We start from the raw sequence: 18,360 nt of genomic DNA, 5'->3' as shown, positions 1-18,360 counted from the left end.
AGTGTCATCCCCCTTCCTACTTAACCTATAATCACAACAATAATTTTTCTTTTAAACTCAAAATTTTTATGAAAAGAAAACTGATCACTAGAACCACAGTAAACACTGATCCTAATTATTCTCAATGGTAGTCTAAAACATCTGTGATACACTTCTGTATAAGTCAAAATAAATTTTATTTTCACTGACATTACTTTGACTGTATTTGGTTAACATTATCTCATGTAGATTCATCAGCTCAAAATTAATTAGTATTACAGAATAGTGTATTCCGTCCAAACAATTCATCTTTGTTGGCTCACATGGCTCACTGCTATTGGCATGCCACGGTAATAATAGGCATGGTGCCACAGTAACAGATGGGCATACACACAAACATGCCAAAGAATCTGTTTGTGCATCAAGTTTGAATATTAGTATTAGATTTTCCTCCAAGAAATTCATAAACTATTGTAGAGGAAATATAACTTTTCTACAACTGTGTTAATAAGATATGCCAACTCAAAGCTAGATTAATTTTTAAATTCTTTAAAAAACAACAACAACAACAACTTTCCAGGGCCACAGAAGGCAAGTTTTCCATCTGATGAGTTTGGATCAGCATTCTGTATAGGGAATTCAGGAAACCAATATGCAATCTCTACCTTAGATAAGCTTTGTCCCTGAAGCACTTGGAAATCTCAGTAAAAAAAATTAGTTTTTAAAAAGTCACAGGGCAGTATTACAGATGAAACAGTTCTAGATATCTGTAGCACAACAATGTGAATATACTTAACACTACTGAAACTGTACACTCAAAAATAGTTAAGATAGTAAATTTAATGTTATGTGTTTTTTACCACAATGTTTTTTAAGTCACATGGTCCCACCAAGTTTCCTGATGAAGGCTACGTAGAACCAGAAACAGAAAAAAAAGTCCTACAAATTCGTACTTGACAGGAATAGAATCTAAAAGTGCAAATCACTTAAGTTTCATGTGATTATTTTAAAGTGTGCTATCACTGAAAAACAATTATCGGCCAGGCACACTGGCTCGTGCCTGTAATCCTAGCATTTTGGGAGGCCAAGGCAGGTGGATCACCTGAGGTCAGACGGAGCTCGAGACCAGCCTGACCAACATGGCAAAACCCTATCTCTACTAAAAATACAAAATTAGCCGGACATGGTGGTACATGCCTGTAATCCCAGCTACTCGGGAAGCTGAGGCAAGAGAATTGCTTGAACCCAGGAGGTGGAGGTTGCAGTGGACCAAGATCGTGCCACTGCACTCCAGCCTGGGCAACAAGACCAAAACTCCGTCTCAAAAAAAAAAAAAAAAAAATCATCTATTGTTAATTATCTCATTATAATTTATTTTTAAAACACTAACTTATTTCCATGTGTTGTTTTACATTTTTGAAACATAAACATATCCTATTGACCAAACTATACTGAAACTTACATAGTTTTGCTACATGAATGAAAAACAGTTTTACAATACTAAGAATGCTAAGAAAAAAATCATTTGCAGTCACTATCATCCAAAATTATTTAAGTAATATATAAAATATCAAAATAGATGGGACTTTGTGTGTATGTGTGTGTGTATGTGCTTACACACACACAAAAAAAAACCCTGCCTTTCAGGCAGTTAACCACATATTCTCTTTAAAAATAAAAAAATAAAAAAAAAAGCTACTGACCTTGAGCAAACCAATCTGTTTTTCTTAACGTTGATATTGTCAAATAAGCAGAAGCTATTCATAAGAACTACATGTTTCTAACTTTATTTAATTTCTTATAATTAACATTATAGAAATGTTAACATTAGCATTTCTATAATATGTAATGTTAAATATGAGTTGCCTATTTTGATATTATTAAAGTATTTGTAAAATTCTTATTGTCCCTAAAGGTGGTAAGCTCAAATATTCAGAAGGGTGTCCTAGACTTCTGGATTTTAGGGACCAGGTAAAATTTCAACAAATATTCTAGCTAATAACACAGGGTTGCCCACTTTTACTTTGCCAGATAAAAGTACAGGTATGCACAACATAACAACACTTCAGTCAATGACAGACCACATATAGGATGGTGGTTCCATACAGTTATAATACCCCATTCTCACTGTTTTCTTCCTATGCATAAATATGTTTAGATACAGGAATACCACCATGTTATAATTACAATACTTATCATCATGTTACAATTATGGTATGGAGTACAGTAAACACCCTTACGGGTTTATAGCCTAGGAGCAATAGCCTATACCATGTAGCCTCAGTGTTTAGTAGGCTATATCATCCAGGTTTTTGTAAGTACATTCTACCATGCTTACACAAGGAAGAAATCTGCTAACAACACATTTCTCAGAATGTATCTGCATCACTCCATGATGCACGAGTGTATAACAAAAACTACCCTCTATTATCACCATTATTTCATAACAGAACATAGAAGGATGTTTGCATTCCTCTGATTATTAGCACAGTAGCCAACTGTATTCCTTTTATAGTAAAAACTGCTCACATTATTTTGGGTTAATGTACTTCAGATACTATGTTTTCATTTTTTTTTATTCCTAAGTATTTTCAATATTGACCTTTTCAATAACCACACACATCTCAAGAATAGAGCTTTGACAGAATTTGATTCAATATAATGAAAAGCGCAATTATTTAATTGTAGGCAACTATATATTGCTCTCATCTCAATACATTCTCAAATATGTCTACAGCTCTGCCCCTCTTAATTACAGTTCAACATCACCAATGAAAATGTGCTTCCCACTTTCCAAAAGTCCTTTCAGCCACTCATTTCAGTCAGAATGTTCTTCCCCTCAGGCTTGAAATCTTGAAGTACTGATTGTTCCCCCTCTCCTCACCCAAATCTAGTGGGTAACTCAGTCCTACATATAAATCCCTCTTTCATAATTTATTTTTCTTCCTCTTCACACCCACCTAAACAAACAGAGTCCAAACCATCACTACATTGCTCATAGACTTTTCTCTTCCTCTTTTTTTTTTTTTTTTTCCTTTCTTTTTTTTTGAGATGGAGTCTTGCTCCATCACCCAGGCTAGAGTGCACTGGTGCAGTCTTGGCTCACTGCAACCTCCGCCTCCCAGGTTCAAGCAATTCTCCTGCCTCAGCCTCTTGAGTAGCTGGGACTACAAGCATGTAATGCCCAGCTAATTTCCGCATTTTTAGTAGAGATGGGGTTTCACCATGTTGGCCACGCTGGTCTCAAACTCCTGACCTCAGGTGACCTGCCCATCTTGGCCTCCCAAAGTGTTGGGATTACAGGCTTGAGCCGCCGCACCTGGCCCCTCATAGACTTTTCTAACAAGACTTTTCCTCTATCTCCAATTTCCTCTATTTCCTCTATGGTTCCTCTATCTCCAACTTCTTTCCTATAATCTATTCTCTATACAATGTCATGTTAATCTTCCCAAAACACCACTGCAATACTCATTTGTAATAATCAACTCTTGTTCTTAGAAGTTTAAGTCCAATTTTCTTCACACACTAACGACTACCTCTCAAATCTCATTGCTCCTCCTCTTTCTGCAAACTGGTTCACTCACTGTTTCAGAATATTTTACGTTTATTCTTGGTTGTTCCCTGGGAAGAATACTCTGCATCCTTTTTTAATCCTTGTGTCAAGGCCTAAATCCAAGTGTACCTTTTCCAGCAGCTTAAGCCTTCAATGATTATTCCCTCCTTCAAAATCCTATAGCACTCCTTATTCCATTTGACACAATGCAAGTATTAACACATTTTTTATGTTAATGTTCTGATGCCTCAGCTAAAGAAAAAGTTTATGAAAGTGCTCCGCAAACTGAGACATGGACACCTGCCCCATAGAAAACTGTTTTCAAAGAACAAATACAGAAGTCCAGGAGGTCCAAAGTCAGGGAAGCATGAGGGAAGAGCCCCCATAAGCCCAGAAAACATGGGAAATAGTTCTCTGTTGGGAAACTAAGCAACTCTCAGGCAATCGCACATCCTGGATTACGCTGAGGACTCAAAAAGTGGGGAAATACTAAAAGTAGGTGGGCATGGTGTCCTATAAAAATTGAAAGTGTGATCCATACAGAGTGAACCTAAGAATATTTGGATGGGAGAGTAATTGGATACAAAGTTAGATGGCGTGAAGAGGCCACCCATATAAGAAGACATTTACAGCTAATGTGATTCTGATAAATCCAAATCCAGAAATGGTTTCTGGTTAAATAACTGGGACCCATATCCATAACACTAGTTCGTGAACAGAAGAGTTTTAAATGCATTTAGTGCAAATAATTGAGCCAATAGTGGCTTGGGTTAGGTGGGCCCTGGAGAGCTATAGAGAATGGGATTAACGAAGGGAGAAAAGAAGCTCCTAAGTCTAGGAAAAACGTGGTTTTGAACAGACAGAATTTAGCCTTGATTCTACCATCAATGTTCAGTAGGCAGGACAGAAAACAGGATTAGAACGTTAAGGAAGACCAGTGGGGACTTACAAGTTCTTGAGGCATATGGAGAGAATGCCAGAAAATCATAGAAAATAAAAGTACTATATAAATATAAGGTATTATTGGGCCAGGCGCAGTGGCTCACGCCTGTAATCCCAGCACTTTGGGAGGTTGAGGTGGATGGATCACAAGGTCAGGAGATCAAGACCATCCTGGCTAACACAATGAAACCCCGTCTCTACTAAAAATATAAAAAATTAGCCAGGCAGGGTGGTGGGCACCTGTACTCCCAGCTACTTGGGAGGCTGAGGCAGGAGAATGGTGTGAACCCGGGAGGCGGAGCTTGCAGTGAGCCAAGATCGCACCACTGCACTCCAGCCTGGGCGACAGAGCAAGACTCTGTCTCAAAAAATAAAAAGTAAACAAATATATATACATGGTATTATTGTTGTTATTACAATTACAATGCCGGTTTGTATCCCCCACACCAAGAACAAAGGCTACACTGAGTAGCCACTTAATATGTTTGACAATTATGGAGATGGTGGTATGGAAGTGGCAGCGATAAATGACAAAATTAACTGTTCTTGTCTCCAACAATTACCTAGGCATATTTATTTATGTCCTGTCCTGTTCCCCACCTTTGAGGGGGTTTGGGGCAGTCAACTATTTATAACATAGAGTGAGACTGCAAAATTTTAAAGGGGAAAAGGAAAAAAATTAAAAAGAAGCAAAGATAAGGTAAATACCCAAATACATGCAGCAAAGTTCTATATACTTGCTAGTTGCAGGTCATAAAGTTTCCTCTAAGTTTTCTAGCAGCTACAGTGTAAAGGAATAGGAGAGAGGAGAAAACAGGGATTTATTTAATGGGTACAGAGTTTCAGTGGTGCAGTATAAAAAGAGTTCTGGAGAGGGATGGTGGTAATAATTGCCTAACAATATGAATATATTTAATGCCACTGAACTGCGCACTTAACAATGGTTAGGTTGCTTGATATCTTGTCAAATAGGAGAAAAAATGGTTAGGATGTTAAAGTTATTCAGGTGTATTTTACCATAATTAAAAATAAAATAAAGAAACTACTCTAAAAGAAAAAAAAAGCTCCTTAGGCTCCATGTCTCCCTGTAATAATCATCCTTTCTCCACCTGAAAGCCAAAGTTTTTCAGAGAAGTGATCTTCTTTCACTCACTTCTCACCCATCGACCAATCCACTGCCATCTGACTTCCACACTCAACATCCCTTGACACTGCTGTCACCACCACCAAGGTCACCAACAACTGCCTTATCACCAAACTGCCGTACCATTTTACTTGATTCCACACCAGTAGCTGGCACTGCTTAGCCCCTCCTCTTTTTATTTCTGTTAAAGCAAAACATACATAAGCCTGTCTTCTTTTAGGAAAAACAAGAAATAGGATGCTTCTTCAAGAACAGCTTCAAAGCCATAGGATACAAAAGAAGATTGAAAATTTAAAAAGTTTAAAACAAATACACTTTTTACTCCCTTGTACTATAATCATTGTTCCCAAATCCTTGATAATCACACAGAAGAATTACTTAGTGCTTATTAATTTCATGTATTTTTATGTGGTGCACATTAAAGGCACTTTGTGTTAGGCTGGTGCAAAAGTAATAGAGGTTTTTGCCATTAAAAGTAAATATATTTAGTTGTTTCAAACACTTGTGAAATACAATTCAGAAAAACTGAAGTTTGATGAAAATTTAAAAATTAAAAACAAAGCAATGGTTAATGTGAAAATTAACAATAATTCTAAAATTATAATAGCTTAAAAAAAGTACATTGTATTAAAAATAAAACAGGCCAGGCATGGTAGCTCTGCCTGTACTCCTAGCACTTTGGGAGGCCGAGGCAGGAGGATGGCTTGAGCCCAGGAGTTCAAGACCAGCGTGGGCAACACAGTAAGACTCTGTCTCTACCAAAAAAAAAAAAAAAAAAGATAGGCATGGTGATACATGTCTGCAGTCCCAGCTATTCAGAAGGCTGAGGCAGGAGGATCACTTGTGCCCAGGAGTAAGATATGCTAGGGTCACTGCACTCCAGCTTGGGGCACAGAAAGAGATTGTGTCTCTTAAAATCAAAAAACAAAAATGGAAAAAAAAACTTTAAATGACTTTAATGGTGTTACAATGGTAATCATAATTACTATGTTTATTATGTACCAGGCACTATTTATATATGTTAAATCTTTTAATCCTCACAACTACTCAATGAGTGTAGGTACATTATCATCCTCATCCCCATTTTACAGATAAGAAAACCAAGGGCAGAGAGTTGTAAAATAATCTGTCCAAGTACCACTTACTAACTCTGTGCCACATTTTCACACCCATGAGTAGTTCCAGAGTGAGTGTGTCTAACCATCACACCACACTCTCTCAACAAACCACACAATAAACCATTTATCTGCCATCTTCCTCCTAAAGAAGTAGGAAGTAAGTTTCGCCCTTTCCTTACACCTTAAACACAATTAAAAAACTTAAACAATCAACTTTCATGGTTTCCCCAAACTGAATTCTCCCTTCTTAGTTTTCTAAGTAAGTTCCAATTCTCCTACTCTCTTCAATGTAGACTTTACTAAGATTCCTCGCTGGCCTTCTCCTCACATGCCACACACACACTTTCCACTCAACAGCTCCAACTACAATGTCCTCAACTAATGACTCCCAAATCTACGTCACCAGCCCAGGTATCTGTCCTGAATAACTTATCTATGTATCTAACCGCTCAATGAATGCCTAACTATCAATTCAAATTCAGCAGATCCAAAATAGACCTCAACAGGTTCCCTCCTCACTCCAAACTTACTCTATCCATCCGTGTTTCCAGTATCACAGAATTCTAGCATCATTCACATACTTGTCCAGTCCAAAAACACTGGTGCAGCCAATGTGATCTTTTTTAAAAAATAAATCGTTTTATGTTGCTCCTATACTTTAGCACTCCTAAGTGTGCAAACCTTCATGATAAAATCCAAATTTCTGAGCATGGTATGCAAAACTCTTCATAATACAGACTCTGATTACCTCCTAACCATCTTTCATCAGTCAGTCCCTCATTTCCTCCCAACTATGTGCTCTCGCCATACTGAATTGTTTCCTGTTCCCTAAGTAAGCCATAAATCCTTGCCTCTAAACCAGCAGTATCCAATAGAATGTTCTGTGATAACAGAAATAATCACTTATCTGCATTAACCAATATAGTAACTGCTAGCTACATCACATACATGAAATGTGGCTAGAGTGGCTGAGAAACTGAATTTTTTAATTAAATTAAATTTAAATAGCTACTTTTGGCTAGTGGCTACCATATTGAACATTACAGCTCTAAACCTAGGTATATGCTATTCTTTCTGCCTGGTATACACAGGTATGTGTGGAAAGTCCTCATCAGTGCTACTATCTAACATCATTAGTATTCATTCTTTTGCAAGGTTATTCTATTTATGTAGTTAATAATTAATACGGTCCATTCTATATAAGATACTATTTAAATCCTTTAGAGGAGCTAGCTACATAACCTCATTTGTATACCTTAGTTGTTTACTTTCCTAATAGCTAATAGATAGTAGTTTAACTACAATTTGTCCTAAAAGGACTATCATTTTAAGAAATGACCAGGCTCCATGCATTGGTAAATGAAACAAGTAAATTATAATGTCATATTATAAAAGCATATAGCTTTACTCTAAAAACATATGATATACACACACATACATATAAATATATATGTAAAAGAAAAAAGGCTAAAAGATTATACTATATTAACCAATTTCTTCTGGATGTTGAAATCAGGGTTGTTATTTTTCAGCTAACATGTATCTGCTAAGTTTTCTAGAAGGAAAAGGGGATATCAGCAATTCTCCAGCAATTTTCCTTCTCTCTACTGCATCATCTATTTTTCCTCCTCTACATCAGTTGGTTCCATCAGCAAACAAGATAATACCGTTTATCCTACCTTAAAGAAAAATTCCTTGACATAACATTCCTCTCCAAGTGCTGCTCCATTTCTCTGCTCCTCTATACTTAAAAGCAAACTAACGGCCAGGTGCGGCGGCTCACGCCTGTAATCCCAACACTTTGGGAGGCCGCGGCGGGCGGTTCACGAGGTCAGGAAATCGAGACCATCCTGGCTAACACGGTGAAACCCCATCTCTAATAAAAATACAAAAAAAGTTAGCCAGGCGTGATGGCGGGCGCCTGTAGTCCCAGCTACTCAGGAGGCTGAGGCAGGAGATTGGTGTGAATCCGGGAGGCGGAGCTTGCAGTAAGCAGAGATCGCACCACTGCACTTCAGCCTGGGCGACAGAGCAAGACTCCGTCTCAAAAAAAAATAATAATAATAACCATACCAATTACAATTCTTCTTCTCCCTTCTCTCTTAAGCCCACTCATGAGGTTTTCAGCCCCACCAGTGCACCTAAACTGCTTGTCAAGGTCACCAAAGTTCTGCCCAGTGACAAATCCAAAACTCCCTTCTCAGTAATCATCTTACTTGGCCTGTGTGCATTATTTGACACAATTACTCCAGGAATGTCCCAGGACTGACTGACTCTGACCTCCTTCTACACTCACTTCCTCGGTGTCTCATCCAATCCCATGATACCTGATGACACCCAAATTTATACTTCTAGCCTGACTCCTCCTCTAAGCTCCAGACTCTGATTTCCAACTGCCTATTTAGTATCTCCACATGGATGCCTAATCGCATCTCAAACTTAACATGCACAAGCTCTTGGTCCCCTTCCCCCTTTAAAAAAAAAACTTCTCTTTGCACAATATTCTTCATTTTAGTTGACAGCTATTCCAAACTATCAGCAAATCTCATTGGCTCTACCTTTCAAATATATCCATAACTTACCCACTTCTCTCCACTACCACCAATCTGATCACCTTCTCTTGCCTGAATTACTGTAACAGTCTCCTTGCTGGTCTCCTCGCCTCAAATCTGCAGTCTACTCCTAGTTCAAGAGGCAAAATGTCCCTTTAAAGGGTAAACAATCATTTCACCCCTCTGCTCAAAATTCTCCAAATGGCATCCCTTCTCACTCAGAGTAAAATCAAAGACCTTACAATGATTTTTCAAGGCCCTACACAATCAGGTCTCCATCTTCCACTCTGCCCCTTATCTCTCTGCCCTCATATTTTACTAATTAATTTCCCCCACATCCTTCTTGACCACATTCTCAACCTAGGCTTTAAAAAACTTGCAGAAATCCCATTCCAAGAATAAAGTTGGGTGATGCCTAGCTCTGCCAACCTATGATTTTGGAAACACCCTACTATGGTTTCAATGTGTCCCCTCCAAAATTCAGATGTTCAAACTTAATGGCCAATGTGATGGCATTAAGAGGTGGGGCCTTTAAGATTTAGTCATGAGGGCTCCTCCCTTCATGAATGAGACTCAGGTCCTTGCAAAAGAGGCTTCACAGTCTTCCATCCTCTCGCCCTTCCACCTTCTGCCCGGTGAGGACACAGCATTACTCCCCTCCAGAGGATGCAGCAACAAAGGGCCATCTTAGAAGCAAAGAGCAGCCCTCACCAGGAAACTAAACCTGCCTGTGACTCAATCTTGGATTTCCTGGCCTCCAAAAATGTGAGAAATAAAATTCTACTCTTTACAAATTACCCAGTCTCAGGTTTTTTGTTACAGCAGCACAAAACAGAGACAGGGCCTTATTCGTTCTCTCATTTGTCCAGCTACCATGCCAACTCACTCAGCTGAATTAAGGACACTAGACTTCTAATTAGGTTGGTTCCTATCAGCAATATAAATAATCAGTCCATCAATAAATAGATATTGGCTATAAACTGTTCACTTTTGTAGATCTATTAAGTCTTTCCAGCTGATATGCTAAATAAGCCTTCTCTAAATACACGAACCAACGTTATTCATAATAATATGAAATAGAGGAAAATCATTTCCTTCTTGATTATTCCACTTTAAGCTCTTCATTTTAAATTTTGAATTTGGACTGCAGGCAATTTGTTTTTGTCAGTAGTTCATTTATATACACAAGTGCAATACTGTCAAATTATTTCACTATAATACATTTGTCATTCCATGGGCATTTATAACTTTTCATGCAGCAAAAAAGAACATTTCAACCAACCATCTGTCTGCCTTTTTCGTGTGCTTTAATCATTCAGCTCTGGTAATGTTGTTCCAAATACTAAATATTATTTAAAATAACATAAAATCTCACATCTTATGATTTAATGGTAAAGTTTGAAATTTAATTTTCAGATTTTTCTCCTCAAATTTTACCAGATCAGTGATTTTAAAAGTAACATATCCTACTGTCAAGAAAGAATATTTTCTTGAATATTATATTAAGACAAAATGTAAAAGTCAGAACCGACTCTCCTTCAAGGAGATATGCAAGCAAAGCAAAATAAGATCAAAGGTTTTATTATCTGTTGGAAAGTAAGACTCTGTTTACAGGCAGTATTTCATCAAATTTCTATTCAATGTAGTAAAATCTTATTTAATTTGAAATATATTTCAGGAATTAAATTATATTATAAATGGAACCCCACTGCACCACTGAAATGACAATCTTTAATTTGAATAGTTGGCCCTTTGTAAAACTAATGGTCTTTATGAAGACAAAAACAACTAGTTTAGCTGCTAGGAATGCACTGCAGATACTAGTATACAGTTTCTTCTTTTGTTTTTAGTCACCTTGGAACAAATGCTGAAATTTACCTTAGTGAAAAATCAATAAAATACTAAAATTTCCTAATAACTTAATGTACCCCTTGTTTTAAAAAAAAAAAAAGTAGGATCAAGTTTACATATATAGCAAGCAACTATGTTAACAGCTCTAACACCAGATCTAATGACCATAAATTTCAATTAGCTAAACATAATTAACAAGACAGATCAGTTATCAAAACTGGAATTATTAGAACACAAGGTATTTAAATCTTCAGAACTTAAAGATGATCAGATGTATAACAGTATGCTAAAAAAATCATGACTGAAGCACATTTTCATAGCAGCAACCCTGAACTCCTGAGCACAAGAGAAAGGAATTTACAATGAGGAAGGAGCCCGTGCCTCTTCATGTCATGCTTATGACTCAGGGCACCAACATTTTCAACATCTCATACTAAAACGTCCTTAACATCTCAAAATTCCAGCATTCCCATTTTCTTCGGTAAATCACTGTTTACACAAACAAAGGCTTATAACAAATAATTTTCAAAAGGTATGTCACACTGAAAAGTTGAATTACACAATTTAACATTAATTGTATACTTGAATTACTGACAGTTAGTTCACATTAACCTTATGTCTCCAAATAAAGTCTAAGTTTCTTAAAAACAAGATAAAGATCTTATAATTGTTATGTATTTTTATGGTGAAAACAGAGGAATGAACCATACATATGGAATGATCCAAGATTTGGAGGTAAAGATGCCTTTGAAGATGGGGATAAAGACTAAATAAAAATCCTGATTGTAAAGTTCATTCCATACCTACATGACAATTCCCAGTCAGTTAACTCTAACCACAGCAAAGACCCAAGCAATCCCATGGAGAAAATGGTTGTTCTGAACCTACACACAATTAGCTCCAGGGTGATGCTGTAATACAAAACAATGGAAATACCAGATGAGGATTTCCTTCTGCATAGGGTCCACTGAATCAGTCGTGCTTCATTTTTTAACAACACTGGCTAATGAGAGAGCAAATGTTAATGGAATCTAAATCACTGAATTGAGTAAAAGGATCTGAAAATATTTAATTAAGTAAAATTACGAGCCAAACACTTTGTTAGGCACCTTCACACAAATCATAGTCTTTAATATGAGCAGAATGTGTGAACGATTTATGTACATAAATATTTAAGAAATATTCACTGAGCAACTACATAAACTGAAAATACAGAATGAGATAAAGGTTTAAATGAGAAATACTAGGATAAGCAAAAAGAAAGTGGAGCAAGCACTAAACAACTAGACTGTGAAAAAATGTTAAATGAAAAAAAAAACACCCAAAAATATGATACAGACACTAGTTAAATTATTAATAAAAAATGGACTTAAACACAAATAAGTTTAGAACCCCATAGAGAGACACAATGACTTTTTGAGGTATGTCAAATATAATGTGTTACTATTAATAAAATTGTATTTTTAATAAGGTATATTCAATAACATCACCCTAAGTAAATGAATCTCACTCAGCTGCATTTCTATATGCCTTCCTGAAAGACACAAAAACTAGTGGAGATAAAGTCAGAGTTGCTATAATTGCATACAAACCACAGACACATGTAATCTTCCTACTGGACTCTCCTGAGAATCACTGATATTAAAGGTTAAGAAGGAATATTATAGAGTTTTCATGTTTGATATTATAAAGTTGACAATGAATAAAATTTAAGTTAAAAAATAAGTCAGGCTTTACTGATGCAATCCAAATACACTGAGTTATATTACTGACTACAGGAAAGCATGCAGTCCTTTGCTTGGATCTAAATTAGCTCTTTGAATCTAAACAAATGAAAAGCCCACCCCAATTTCAATAGGGAGTAAAAATGCTACCTTTCAAGGTGTTCGGGAGGTACTGCATTGCTAAGTTACTGGCCGCTAAAGTCACCTTTCAATTGTTAAACCCAAAGGCCTCCTTTCAGCCTTCATTCTATTTGTCCTTACTCTACAACTCCTGACATAGCTGAACATTTCCTTCTTTTAATTTTCCTGTTAGCATCTTCTTTTTTAAACCTTCCTGTGGTTTCCCATCCCTGTGAGCTCTGTCTCTTTTTCTAGTTCTTCCATTCATACTTTATATCCTGGTGTCCCCTGGGTTTTGTCTAAACTGCCTTCTCGTCTCACAAGAAGTCTTCCCTGGGTGATTTCATCCATTCCCATACTTTACTGCCTACTATTCAAAATTGTGATGTCTAAATATCCATCTCATCTGAACATGCTTTTTCTTTTGCAAATCTTCTGGTTTCTACATACTCTGCTTAGCTAAAGGATCCATCTTTCCTCCACCTGGCAAAAACCTCAGGCTTCAAGATCTAAAATGTCACTACCTCAGTGAAGTCTTCACCAACTTTCCCAAATACTGTTAGTTAATACCCTAGTTTAGAAATCACTTTGAAGTACACTATCTTATGAGATCTTCACAAAAGAGGCAAGTATTATCACATCCTGTCTAGAAATGAGGAAACCGAAGTTTGAAGAGATCAGCAACTTGAACAAGGAAGCACTACTACAAGTGGAAAACATCAACTTAAATCCAGGTCTTCTGACTCTGGGCCCAATGTTTTTTGGTTTTTTTCCCCGTTTTTATTTATAGAGACAAGGTCTCACTATGTTGCCCAGGCTGGTCTGGAACTCCTGGGTTCAAGCAATCCTCCTGCCTGGGCCTCCCAAAATGCTAAGATTACAGGCAGGGGCCACCACTTCCAGCCTCATGTTCTTTCTAATACACCATGATGCTCTTAAAAGAAAAGTGATTTACAACTTTAGTAGCTTTACTATTGTAATTAAGAAAAATTAACTAGTCTTGTCTGTTTGTTTCTAGAAATTAATTCCTAATTAAATGTTTAATCCAGTAATAGAATTATTAAAATTATTTTTAATTATACGCACACATACCCAAATTGGTTAAGATAAAAGAAGTCTGTTTTTTTAATGAAGAAAAATAACTTAGAAAAAAACAGAAACAATAGAAGTTGAGAACATTTTGAAAAGAAGGAAGGGGCCAGGCACAGTGGTGCACGCCTGTAATTCCAGCACTTTGGGAGGATGAGGCAGGCGGATTGCTTGAGCCCAGGAGTTCAAGACTAGCCTGGGCAACATGGCAAGACCCAATCTCTACAATAAATACAAACATTAGCTGGGCATGGTGGCATGCACCTGTAGTCTGAGCCACTCAGAAGCCTGAGGTGGGAAGGATCACTTGAGCCCGGGAGGTTGAGGATGCAGTGAGCCATGATTGCACCACTGCACTTCAGCCTAGGCAACAGAGTAAGACATGTCTCAAAAAATAAAAAATGAGAGTACAAAAATAAGTTCTTTACATTTTGAATAAAGACATTAAAAATATTGAAGCAAATAATCTAATACACAGGCCTTTTTAGTCAATAAATGAGGTATAGGATCTACTTTCATAAAGTCATCTAATTCTGGTTCTGTTTGAAGGGAGGAGAGGATAAATAATACTGATAAATAAGATTAAATTCATAAAACAAAAATCTAATACTATGACTAGGAAGTACCTAGGCATCATTGAGATGGTTAGTGAAGGATCAGAGAACACAGAGCTCTAGGCCAAGAAGCCAAAGAGCACAACAGTAGAGGGAGTTGCAGCTGAAACATTACCATTTTGCAGCCATTGAGGAAGACAGGTTCAGGAGATTGATCAATGGTTGTTAAATGTAGAAGTGGTCAATTTAAAAAAGAGCAAGACATCTGCATGGTCTCAGTGTCTCCCCACAGATAATTTGGGGAAAAAAAAAATAGAAATGATACAATAGAGAAACTGGACAACCCTGTGACTAGGAAAATTAACATCATGAAGATGGACACCCTACGCCTCCAAATGTAATAGTTTGAGAAGCACGCATCACCTATGGTAGTATTCCGGCCAAGGATACATAACCTGAATCTAAACATGAGGAAACACCAACAAATCCAAAAATTGATTAACATAAAATAAAATAATAGGCTTGCAATCCTTAGATATGTCAAGGTCGTGAAAGACAAAAAAGGCTCAAGAACTACTCCAGATTAAAGAAGACTAAAGAGACATGGCAACTAAATTAAATATATTATCTTGGACTGGATCCTGTACTTGAGGAAAAAAATTCTTGGGAAAAAAGAAAACACCTTTATTGGAACAAACGATAAAATTAGATTACATACTATAGATTGTACAGACATTAAATTTCCTGAATCCATCAACACTGTAAGTTGCGTAAGAGACTATCTTTGTTCTTAAAAGTTACACATTGAGATTTTAAGTGTAAAAGAACATGATGTAGGGGCCGGGCGTGGTGGCTCACACCTGTAATCCCAGCACTTTGGGAGGCCGAGGCAGGCAGATCACAAGGTCAGCAGATTGAGACCATCCTGGTTAACACGGTGAAACCCCGTCTCTTCTAAAAATACAAAAAATTAGCCGGGCGTGGTGGCGGGCGCCTGTAGTCCCAGCTATCTGGGAGGCTGAGGCAGGAGAATGGCGTGAACCCAGGAGGCGGAGCTTGCAGTGAGCCGAGATCGCACCACTGCACTCCAGCCTGGGGGACAGAGCGAGACTCGTCTCAAAAAAAAAAAAAGAACATGATATGTACAACCGAGTCTCCTATGGTTCAGAAGACACATAACATGAATACGTATATGTGCCTGAATATGCATGGAGAGAGTGAGTGACAGAGACAGTACGCAAGCAATGTAGCAATTTTTTAAATTGGTAAATCTGCAAAAGGGTTGCTCTCAGTGCTATTGTTGCAACTTTTTTGTAAACTTGAAATTATTTCATCAGAGTAAACCATTAAAAACCAGAGCTGAGGAACAGGGTGAGCTTCAAGTTTTTTACATAAACTTTGTCATTCGATTTTTTTAAAAGGCAAGTAATATTACAGTTTTATAAATGAGAAAATGTGGACTCAAGAGAGATTTAATGACCATTTCCAGAACAGGGGTCTCCTTGTTTCTGTACAATTCCATTAGATTGCAGGTCAACAGCCAAATGTTTCTAATCCCTGGAAGCTTCTCTGGTGGTACTACTTAGAGCTATTTAAAGTTTTAAAGCTTTCGTGAGTTGTATGCGCTCACTAATAAAAATACCATACATTTCATCAAGTAGTAAGTAGACATCGAAACTTTTGAGAGAATGGGCTCTAATATTAGAGCCTCTGAGTTCAAATTCAGGCAGTGCAATGTTCTAGCTTTGCGGCCTTTCCCAAGTTAACGATCACGCTCCAATTTCCTCACGTGTAAAGTGGGAGCAGCTGGTAATAACCTGCAGGGTTGTTAAGAAAACTGAATGAGATAATAAATGTAAAGTGGTGTCACAAACCACTCAATAAATATCTTTTGGGGAACACAATTCAACCATGGTTATTTGCATATATTACATACCACCTCTAATCAATTAGCTACTTTTATTTTAAATCCAACCTATTAGGTCACCTCAAGAGCACTGGTCACAGAGTCAATGGCCATAAGTTTTTTGAGTTTTTTTTCCAAATCAGGTCAAAATTTGACAAAAATCTTTTTCCTTTTTTTTTTTTCTTTTTTTGAGACGGAGTCTCACTCTGTCACCCACTAAAGTTAGAGTGCTGTGGCGCGATCTCGGCTCACTGCAGCTTCCACCTCCCAGGTTCAAGCGATTCTCCTGCCTCAGCCTCCCGCTGGGATTACAAGCACCAGCCACCACGCCCGGCTAATTTTTGTATTTTTAGTAGAGACGGGGTTTCACCATGTTGCCCAGGCTGGTATCGAACTCCTGGCCTCAAGTGATCCGCCCGCCTTGGCCTCCCAAAGTGCTGAGATTACAGCCGAGAGCTGCCGCGCCTGGCCCCAAATCTGACAAAAATCTAAGAGAAAAGCCGGAAAGAGGAGAGTAGCCGAAACAAGCAAAGTGATCGCGATGGGTTTAGGAAGGTGATCTGGCGTGCTAAATGGCGTTTCTGGAGAAATCCGAAAACTATTGCTTTACAGAAGTATACTAAAGAGCTGCCCTGGGTCTGGAAACCCCTTAAGGGATCAAAATGGATGCAATGGGTATCCTTCTCCAATGACACCCCTCACGGGGTGTTCACAAACCATAAAAGTAAATTAATTTGCAAAACAGATTGATGCCAATTTACAGGTTAATTCAGTCTAAACATTTTGCTAACAGTAAAGGCAACAAGCTCCGTACTTGCTCTAGAACAATGGATCACCAAATGCATATAATGAAAAATTATATGAAATGAAAATGAAAAGTTACCTTACTTTTAAACTTTTCTAACCTGGGAAAAAGGAACGAAAATATTGTATCGTACGTACTATCTATATGATTTGGATCCTCAATACAGCCAAAATGTAATCCCAATTTCAAGTAGTAGCACTTTCTAGACTACCCAATATTGTTAGTAACGTTTAATTTAAATTTTAATTATACCCTCTAATATATCTGCAAAGCTACCAGCACAGCTATTCTACCTTAATTTAGCATGAATTTAGCGACAGACTATTATGTGACCATATTGCTTAGTAATGAAAGATTTAAAATAAGAGAAACGTAAAAATGATAATTCTGGTAAATTTAACCACTACCACCACCCCAATACCACCATCCCACCCCCCAAACAACCAACTTGGGATTTCTTTCCATTTCTCGGTGATACTTTTTACAAAACTAAGTGTATCTTGTTTAACATTCGTTTTTAAACTTCACATTATTAATTTGTAAAAGTTTAGGATTTGTTCATAGTAACACTCTTAAAATATTTTCTATTCATATGCTTATTTTGGATTGGTGTTTTTGTCTGTAGTGCAAAGGATATAATCCAAGAACACTGATACTGGTATAAACCAGTTTGTCCATTCAAACAGCCTAAACCCACCTCTCTCCTCCTACACTCCGGGGTCACAAAATAACTTCCCACAAGCAACACTCGCACTCTCACCTTGACCAAAACACTCGTTTCACCCTAATCAGGGAATGTATCAAAGTCTGATCTGGCGAACGATAAATAAACTTAGAAGACTATGCTCAAAATTCAGACTCCTGAGCCCAGACCAAGTCCAATTCAATCAGTGTCTTCAGGGGTGGGATCTAAGATCACCAAGCGGTTTCCTTTTCACTAAAGTTTGAAAACTACTAGAGACCCCTACACACACACGCCCCAAACTCCCCCAACTCCCACCACCGCCAACCAACCCCACCCAC

General features: G+C 37.5%; 1 protein-coding gene across 1 annotated transcript in view; it reads right to left on the bottom strand.

Moving 5' to 3' along the window:
• The window catches only part of AP3B1 (adaptor-related protein complex 3, beta 1 subunit), a 328,165-nt gene that overhangs the window by 309,319 nt on the left and 486 nt on the right, over positions 1-18,360 (bottom strand). The window lies entirely within an intron of this gene.

Source organism: Mandrillus leucophaeus, unplaced genomic scaffold (genome assembly GCF_000951045.1).
Source record: "Mandrillus leucophaeus isolate KB7577 unplaced genomic scaffold, Mleu.le_1.0 Scaffold114, whole genome shotgun sequence".
Taxonomy (NCBI): domain Eukaryota; kingdom Metazoa; phylum Chordata; class Mammalia; order Primates; family Cercopithecidae; genus Mandrillus; species Mandrillus leucophaeus.
This window is presented reverse-complemented; position numbering and strand designations above follow the sequence as displayed.